Source organism: Dipteris shenzhenensis, chromosome 22 (genome assembly GCF_047967505.1).
Source record: "Dipteris shenzhenensis isolate YYH24624 ecotype China chromosome 22, Dip_SZ_1.0, whole genome shotgun sequence".
NCBI classification, from domain to species: Eukaryota; Viridiplantae; Streptophyta; class Polypodiopsida; order Gleicheniales; family Dipteridaceae; genus Dipteris; species Dipteris shenzhenensis.
In genome coordinates, this window is record NC_141617.1 from 27,933,364 (window position 1) to 27,943,912 (window position 10,549).

Sequence of the window (10,549 nt, forward strand, 5' to 3'; positions counted from 1 at the left end):
ATGCAGCATATGGTTAACTCCATGTCAGGAGATGCTACAGCTTGCAATGATGTTTGGTATGTTGATTCAGGTGCCTCTAACCACATGACCAGTCATGGTGAGTGGTTTCATGATGTTAGAAATTTGGATAAGCCAGGTTATGTTGAAACAGGTGATGATACTGCGCACCCAATTACGCAGGTTGGTAAAGTGCCATTGGCTATGCAGGATGGCAAAACGAAGTACTTGGCAGATGTACTTCATGTTCCAAAAATCACTAAGAACCTGGTTTCAGTTGGCCAGATGGTTGAGTAAGGTCTGCAGATTAGATTTAATCCTGATGGATGCTTTGTTGAGGACTTGAAAAATAAGTGCCGCTTGGTTGCGAAAGGCAACAAAAATGGCAGAATGTTCACCTTGGATGTTGATATGCCTGAGGTGAAAGCTGCTATGTTTGCGCATGGGAGAGGTGTCATTGCAGATATTGAGATATGGCACAAGCGCATTGGGCATGTGAATATACAAAGGCTGAAATCTATGCAAACGAAAAACATTGTTGCAGGTTTGCCTAAATTAAGAGTTGAGGGAATGCAAAAGGTATGTGAAGCATGCCAAATGGGTAAGCAGGCCAGACATGCATTTCCCAAAAATGCTAAGGTGAGCAGAAGACCTTTGGAAGTGATCCATTCAGATGTTTGGACAACCAAAGCTGCTTCTATTGGTGGATGCCATTATTATGTGACGTTTATTGATGACTACACTAGGATTATGAAGCACAAAAGTGAAGTGTTCAGCCATTTCAAGGCTTTTAAGGCCATGGTTGAAAAAGAGAAAGGTGTGCATATTAAAGTGCTAAGATCTGATGGAGGGGGAGAGTACTTTTCAGAAGAATTTTGTGAATATCTGAAAGAACAGGGAATTCAAAGGAAGTACTCATGCAGGTCTACCCCTCAGCAGAATGGGGTTGCAGAAAGGAAGAACAGGCATATTGCAGAAGTAGGACGGGCGATACTAAATGAGAAAAACATGCCTGATTATTTTTGGGCTGAAGCAGTAGCAACTACTGTTTATATTATGAACAGAACCCCCACTGCAGCTGTCCATGGCATGACGCCTGAAGAAATGTATATAGGCCAAAAACCAGATATTTCTCACTTGAAGGTATTTGGTTGCATAGCTTATGTTCATGTTCCCGATGAGAAGAGAACAAAGCTGGATCCAAAGGTAGAAAAATGCATCTTTATTGGATATGCTCTGCACCAGAAAGGGTATCGCTGTTATAACCCTTCCACCCGCAAAATGCAAGTGAGCAGAGATGTTGTTTTTGATGAAATGAGCAGCTGGTATGCACCAACTGTTATGGTAGGAGATGCAGATGCAGGAAATGGGAATGCTGCAATAAATGCAGAGCAGCAATCTCAAGCCTTGAGTGGACCCAGAGAGTCCTCTACTAGTGGATCTAATGCATGGACAGGGAGATTGAGATCTAGTGAATCGTCACATGGCAGCCCTGATAGTGTTGTGCAGGTATCACATAAGGGAAAAGAAAAAGTAGACCATGCTCCAGTGTTTGATGTGTCTACTGGTAGCTCTCATGTTGATGGAGAGTCAAGCGGCTCTGAAATGAGCCTTCATGAGGAACTTGGGATTCCTTCTGTTGTTACACCTGGTGCAAGGAAAAGCAGGCATGATTTAAAGACTCCTACAACTGATCCAGTTGTACGGAGGTCCACTCGTATTAAGTATCCAGTTGACAGGCTGAGATATGATGGGTATACAGCACATCACTATGCTTATATGGTTAAGGTTCTAGAGGAGCCAGAGCCCACATGTTTTGAGGATGCAGCAGGGCATAAAAATTGGGAAGCAGCTATGGATGAAGAGATGGCTGCCTTGGATGCAAACCACACTTGGGATTTGATGCCTTTGCCTCATGATAAGAAGGCTATTGGTTGTAAGTGGGTTTACAAAGTAAAGCACAATGCTGATGGGTCTGTTAGCAGGTACAAGGCAAGATTGGTTGCCAAAGGTTTTGCGCAGACATATGGAATTGACTATGAAGAAACTTTCAGCCCAGTTGCAAGGATGGCAACCGTGAGAGCAGTAATTGCTATGGCTGCTGCAAAGGGATGGTCTTTGCATCAGATGGATGTGAAAAATGCCTTCTTGCATGGTGATTTGCAGGAAGAGGTTTATATGATGCAGCCAAAAGGTTATGAGGATAATTCACACCCCGATTTTGTATGCAGGTTGCGCAAAGCCTTGTATGGCTTAAAACAGGCGCCGAGGGCATGGTCAGACAAGATAGGGCAATATCTTGTCACTATTGGATTTCAGATTTCCAATTCAGATTTTTCACTTTATGTGAAAAGGACAAATAGAGGGATTGTGCTTGTAGTCATCTATGTTGATGACTTGATTATTACAGGTGATAGTGATGCAGACATTAATGAAGTGAAGCTGCTGTTGAAGCAGAAATTTGAGATGAAGGATTTGGGAGAGCTGCGTTACTTCTTGGGCATTGAGGTTATTAGATCCCCGAGTGGGATATGGCTGTTGCAAAGGCAATACGGTTTGGACATGCTGTCCAAATATGGGATGACAGGCTGTAAGCCTATCTCTGTTCCATTGGAGCAGAATGTGAAGCTCAATGCAGAGACAGGTGAGCTTCTTGAAGATATTACTATGTACAGGCGCATAGTAGGTAGCTTGATTTACATGACTATAACCAGACCAGATTTGAGCTATGCTATGGGGCTGGTGAGTCAGTTTATGCAGGCACCGAGGAAGCCACATTTGGATGCGGCTAGGCGCATACTGCGGTATGTGAAGTCCACATTGCATTATGGACTGTTTTATGAAGCTGGGTGTGCATTACAGGTACATGGATACACAGATGCTGACTGGGCTAGTAGTGTCTCAGACAGGAGATCTACTAGTGGTTTTATGTTTTCCCTTGGGAGTGGTGCCATCAGTTGGAGCAGCAAGAAGCAGCCAACAGTTGCCTTGTCGAGCACAGAGGCTGAGTACAGGGGTGCAGCAATGGCTGCATGTGAGGTAGCTTGGTTACGGAAGCTACTTGCAGATATGGGACAGTCAATTCATGCAGCAGTTGTCATTCATTGTGACAACATTAGCAGCATCATGCTTGCTAATAACCCAGTTTATCATGCTAGAACGAAGCACATTGAGGTGCATTATCACTTTGTGAGAGAGAAGGTTCTAGCTGGTGAGATTGATCTTGTCTATGTCAGCACTGAGGAGCAGATGGCTGATATTTTTATGAAGGCATTGGGTACCGAGAAGCTTCGTAGATTTAGGAGCTTGCTTGGTGTACGTGAGATGGATTTGAGCTTGAGGGGGAGTGTTGAGATATCAAGCTCTACCCCCGATATATCTCCTGGATGACTATCATTTATGTCACCGCCTATGTTAGTTGTACTCGTGGTGTAGTTAGACTACCACGTATGTTTTTGGTTTGGGTTCACATATGAACCACGTATTCTAGGGTTTGACATATAGGGTATTTCCCTCTTCTATTGTATTGTTGTTGTGTGCAAAAGTGAAGAAAGGCTTCACCCTCCAACCTTGTGTCCTCTCTCTTTTGTGTGTTGTGAAGAAAGCTGAACTTGAGTCTCCTATCTCTCTCCCTTATTCTTTACACGGGGTCTAGGCAATTTGCATGAGAGCCTCAAATCCTTGGAGGATAGTCCTATCATGACCACCTACATCCTTGGGGGGGTCACTCATCATATGTAACCCTATCACATGAGTTCAACAAAAGGATATTTTTTATTTCTAAAATTTACAAAAATAAATATACATAAGGGACTATTTAAAATAGTTTTGGAAAAAATTTACAGATTTGTATAGAAAAGGGGTATATTTTATTAATGAAAAATTTACAGATAAGGGATTTTAGAAATAGGCCTTTAACACACGTGATATAGAGGGTTTATACATAGTGAACCCCCTGAGCCTACATCAAGGACTTTCTCCACTCTTACTACTCCAGCAATGCAACGGATGGCAAGTACGGTACAATCACTGTACAGCAGAGCCCATTGAACATTATCCTCGACAGTACGGTCATTCAAAGGGCTTTCTCTCTGCCAAAACAAGGTGGCCAATACCCTAAACGGTCTGCTGATGCAAAGTTTACCGAAGTGCAGTTTCTCCTCACCAAGGGTACCCTGATCCATAGAGATGGCATATTGCTTCGCACAATCCTTGACCCTCGCCTCAAGGAAGCAGCACAATTTCTATCCAAAATCCTGGGAATAAAGAACGGCAAGGAACGCTCCCTTCCACTCCGCACATTTGTTTTGCTGAGTAGGAAGCTAAAACAAGACTGGGTCCAACACTTCGTCATTTTCTTTACCAAAAAACTCGATGGTTCTTCAGGCCAGAAATGTAAAATTCCGCACTTATTGGCTATAATCATCAAAAAAGAACTACAAGAAAGAGAAATGACCCTGCCCCAATCTCCAAAGCCAATTGAGGAGTTGGACATACCCTTCTCACCAATATGGGAGCCGTCATCAACTGCTCCAGCTATCACATTGATAAGTATAGATGCCTTAACAGAAGTACCTATTCTGGAAAGCAGGATTGCAGAATTGCCCCAGGAAATGCTACAGCTCGGTGCACAACTGCAACCACTAAGTCTCCACCAACAGCACCAACCCAAGCTCGAGACAAGGTTGGCACCCGAACCTGAGGAACGATCAGCACCAGAGCTTGAGACCACGAACCGCCCATCGATGCCATGCCAGTCGATGAGCCCCAAGGAGAGCTAGTGCCAGATCAGCAGTATGACTATTGTACACAAGGGACTGAAATGCCATTGGAACAACCTCCCCCAAGTACTACAGAATCATCGGGATGGCTACATGGGCACCACTTGTATCAATAATATCGCCAGACCTCATCACCGTCTGTCATTCTCCAACATCAAGCTAGCCAAATGACCCAAATGTCAGAACTCTTCACTAGCTTGGCTAAGGAAGCATATGCAAGAGAATTGGAAAGGCAGACGGCATCAGAAATCAAAGACCAATTCCAGGCAATCACCATAGAGGTCAATGCACTTCGGGCACAGATAGATGAGAAGGAGATAGAAGAAGTGCGCATGAACCAGGCTCTCCAAGCTCAAGAGAAGGCCGTAAGGGATGTGACCTCCAACCTCCACCAAAGTCAAACACAGCTGACTGCGGCAGTAGAAGCAATGGCAATCCTATAGACCTCCTATAACTCCCTGACATCTGCACATACACAACAAACAAAGGTAGTGGCACAAGCTCGACTCACTCTCATTCACAAAGAAGAAGAGCTTCAGGATTGCAAAGACAAGCTTGAAGACATGAAACAATCTTTGGCAGTACGTGCCTGTAGCATTGATGAGCTTACAAGGGAATGCCGACTCTTAAAAGACCAACTTGCTACTGTTCAAGAGGCCAGCACTTCACAAGCCTAGTTCTTGGACCAATGGTCCAATACCACTGAAGACATTCCTCAACAGGCAAAGGTCACCTTGCAAATGAAAAAGCTTAAGGAGGCATACACAACCATCTACCATCAGTACAAAGAAAAAATGAATGAGATGCACTCCCAAAAAATAGCCATCTCCAAGCTTGAACTCCAATTGCTAGTGCACAACAATGAGGCACAACAATGAGGCATTGGAAGACAACACCAATGACGCCCCACTACAATGCACAACCGTGGTGTACGAAGAGCTTGTGGCTGCTCTACAAGTGGAAGATCACCTCAACGCACGCGTGCTTATCCAATGGAAGCAACTCCAACTCAGGATCATATCTGCTCATCCAACAATCAACTGGAAATGATCAATCGGGATTAAAACCTTGTGCATAATTTGCCAAGACTTGTCTGAAGATGAGAAGAATATCTTCTGCCTGTCTACACATGCCGGGTTTATTACACTCAGGACGGATGCTTTCATTGCATATGTCTGCCTCATGGGTAGTCCTCCCCTCAGGGTTATTGCAGGTTTGTTGCCATTGCTACAAAGGCCATCCCTATTATTTGCATAGCACGACATAACTGACATCCCACCCATACAGCTGATTGTCCCATCGCACCAGCAAAAAGAAGTGTCGGAAGATGACAAGGCCTATCTCACTCAGGGTTATTGCAGGTGATTGTCCCATACAGTTGATTGTCCCATCGCACCAGCAAAAAGAAGTAGTCCTCCCCTCAGGGTTGTAGGTTTGTTGCCATTGCTACAAAGGCCATCCCTATTATTTGCACGGCACGACATAACCGACATCCCACCGATACAGCTGATTGTCCCATCGCACCAGCAAAAAGAAGTGTCAGAACATGACAAGGCCTATCTCACATCCAACTTCCCATATCTAACCACTCTTTCTGCCAACATCATAACCTCACTTCCCCTTGCTGCTACCACCCTCTTAACCTTCCCCGAGCTCCATCCTAACATCTATTCCCTCCATCGTCTCTTTGCTCATGCCTCTCACCATTTTCAACTTACCCCAACAGTCACAAACTTACGAGCCCCTCACACCTAGCTTTTTCCCCTCCCTTGCTAATCCTACCCTTGAGGATTACCAAGCTGCTCAAACCATTTTCCCATTTCTTCCCCCCTCCCCTCTGCTCCCCCTTCCGCCACTATCACTCAGCCATATTTCTCCCCCATGTCCCCTGATTCTCTCCTGGCCCCGTCATCACCTCCGACACTTCTGGTGCTTCCATCAGCAGAAAATGATGCAGTATTTGATTTTGAATATTAGGATCCGGATAATCCAATTCGTACACCCATGCCAAGTTCCACTGATGGGTATGATTTTGATGAGATACCACTTCCCAGTAACCCCATCAAGGAATTTTGGAGCAAATATCCTGATATGAAAACTCGTGATGGATGGACCCTGGGTAACTTTCCTACCAACCTTCGTCAGCATCAAATAAGTGACGGTTGGATTAGCAAATTGGATCCACAACTTGATTGGCACCGTCCCAAGCTCTTTGATGTAATCTTCTTAAAGGAGTACTTACGGGCACCTCCATGTCTCAGAACCCATCCCAAGTTCTATGCAGTTCCACGGCGTAAAAAATGGGAAGCCAACATACACACACTTTGGCTGAAGATCGAGTCATTAATTGGCCAATGATCGAACCCTACTCTGGTGTAGAATGGAATATCCAAGGCACCATGATCCAAGCACTTCAGCAGCATGAACAAACAATGCGCAGCAACATTGATCGCTTCCTTCGCCAAAGTGCCATATTCTGTAAAACATTAGAATTAATTATGGAGGTCCCATGTTACCTTGATTCCCATTTGCCTCCACTCAGCTTAAATCCCAATGAACGGATTGATGCCTAGATTACAAGCCAACTCTATCAAAGAGTGATCTTCTTGGAGGCACGCCACATATCTCTGTTCGAGCAAATGGTAGATACAGGCTACCTGGAAACTGCGCAAAAATTGTATGTGCTAAGCCTCTCCAGCAGGATCGACTGGCATGACACAAGTTCCACAGCCACTGGACTAAAAACATGGCAACCCAGGTACGTGATCGCAATAAGCCATAACCCGAGGATGGGTAATAAAATGGATCCGGGAGTATGTTGACTTTGTGCCAACATAAACTTATGAAGAGAGAGAATGTGATACAACTTTTTGTTACAACTTTGTGTTACATGCAGAGAGAGAAGCTCTCCAACTTGTATAAATACCCCATAATGGAATGAAGCCCACACTCTTTGGGGCATTGTGTTGAGTCTACTTTGCTATTCCAAGCATTTGTCTCAACTGTCCATGCTTCCTTGCACTGCACGTCCAAAAGCATTTCCTAACCATGCAACCCTTCTCCCCTTTCCTCCAACCCTGCAACCCACCCTCTCCCTCTCCTCCTCCCTCCTCCTCCTTTCTCCTTCTCTCCTCCTCCTCCCTCCTCCTCCTCCTCCTCCTCCTCCCTCCTCCTCCTCCTCCTCTCTCCTCCCCCTCCCTCCTCCTCTTCCCTCCTCCTCCTTCCTCCTCTCTCTTCTTTCACCCATGCTCTTACACCTTCTTCCTCTCCCACTCCTATGCTTTCCTAAACCCTTAAACTCAATGATCTACGAGGGAGACGAGTTCTCCACCATGTACTCTACTCTGAACCTTGGATCCTCCTTCTAACCCTGGACTCCTTCTAAACCTTGGAACTCTTTCTGAACCCTGGAACTCTTTCTGAACCCTGGAACCTCCTTTTGAACCTTGGAACTCCTCCTAAACCCTCGAACTCTTTCTAAACCCTGGAACCTCCTTCTGAACCCTTAAACTCCTCCTAAACCCTACAACCCCCAATGAAGGCGAAAGCCTTCATTACCTCAACAACTATGGTTTACGTGCCTTTTACACATGCTTGCACTTTGTTTGCTTACCACACTTAAGCCTACGTCTCTCACCGGAACACGACTCGAGGTCCTAAGCTACACATATACTACAACGACAATCCCAATATATCTGTAGGTGACACAAAGCCTCGGAACCCTACAACATAGAAATACCCATATCTACCATTTGCTCAAACAGAGATATGTGGCGTGCCTCCAAGAAGATCACTCTTTGATAGAGTCGGCTTGTAATCTGAGCATCAATCCGTTCATTGGGATTAAAGCTGAGTGAAGGCAAATGGGAATCAAGGTAACATGGGAACTGCACAAAAATTGTATGGTGCTAAGGCTCTCCAACAGGATCGACTGGCACGACACAAGTTCCACAGCCACTAGACTAAAAACATGGCAACCTAGGTACGTGATCGCAATAAGCCATAACCCGAGGACGGGTAATAAAATGGATCCGGCAGTATGTTGACTCTGTGCCAACATGAACGTATGAAGAAAGAGAAGGTGTTACAACTTTGTGATACAACTTTTGTGATACAACTTTGTGTTACAACTTTGTGTTACATCTTCTAGACACAACTTTGTGTTACGACTTTGTGTAACAACTTTGTGTTACGAGTTTGTCTACATGAAGAGAGAGAATGTGTTACGACTTTGTGACACAACTTTGTGTTACAACTTTGTGTAACAACTTTGTGTTACAACTTCTACATGTAGAGAGAGAATGTGATACAATTTTGTGTTTACAACTTTGTGATACGACTTTGTGTTACATGCAGAGAGAGAAGCTCTCCAACTTGGTATAAATACCCCATAATGGAATGAAGCCCACACTCTTTGGGGCATTGTGTTGAGTCTACTTTGGTATTCCAAGCATTTGTCTCAAGTGTCCATGCTTCCTTGCACTGCACATCCAAAAGCATGTCCTAACCTTGCAACCCTTCTCCCCTCTCCTCCAACCCTGCAACCCACCCTCTCCCTCTCCTCCTCCCTCCACCTCCTTCCTCCTCCTCCTCCTCCTCCCTCCTCCTCCTCCTCCTCCTCCTCCCTCCTCCTCCTCCTCCTCTCTCCTCCCCCTCCCTCCTCCTCTTCCCTCCTCCTCCTTCCTCCTCTCTCTTCCTTTCACCCATGCTCTTACACCTTCTTCCTCTCCCACTCCTATGCTTTCCTAAACCCTTAAACTCAATGATCTACGAGGGAGACAAGTTCTCCACCATGTACTCTACTCTGAACCTTGGATCCTCCTTCTAACCCTGGACTCCTTCTAAACCTTGGAACTCTTTCTGAACCCTGGAACTCTTTCTGAACCCTGGAACCTCCTTCTGAACCCTGGAACTCCTTCCAAACCCTGGAACTCTTCTAAACCCTGGAACCTCCTCTGAACCCTTAAACTCCTCCTAAACCCTACAACCCCCAATGAAGGCGAAAGCCTTCATTACCTCAACAAAGATGGTTTACGTTCCTTTTATACATGCTTGCACTTTGTTTGCTTACCACACTTAAGCCTACGTCTCTCACCGGAACATGACTCGAGGTCCTAAGCTACACATATACTACAACGACAATCCCAATATATCTGTAGGTGACAAAAAGCCTCGAACCCTGCAACATAGAAATACCCAGCTCTTCCTACGAAAGCAATAGGAAAGAGCCAACATTGCCTAAGATTGTCCTACGTGTGTAGGGAAATGTGCCGGTGTAGACGGATCGTTAATCGGAGGTCACGGCGTGAAAATACGAGTGAATTTATGCGAATGAGGCCCACACGGGGCACAAATGAACGTGTGCTAGGGATGCCGAAATGGTGTGCAACGGGCTGGAAAAACCCCGTAAGGTGGTGTTTCCCGTGTGTGAAATCTGGGTTCAAACGGGGTTCAATTTGGGTCTCAAACGGATGCGTTCGCGGGGTTAAAGTAGGGTAATTTTTGCGTTGGGCGGGTCCTAATTGTGGTGTGAATGGACTTTTAGGTCCAACTGAGGGATTGAAACCAAGTGACTCTAGTTAAGGAAACCTAACCTAGATCCGCCCAGTTATTATAGCTGGGAGGTTTAACTAACTGTAGTTAGTTACTAACTGAAGAGTTAGTCTAACCTAACTGAGAGTAATCCTAACCGAACCTAGTCTAACTAACTGAGGGTTAACTAAACTAACCTAACTTCAATTACTACTAACCTAACCTACGTGAACTAATCA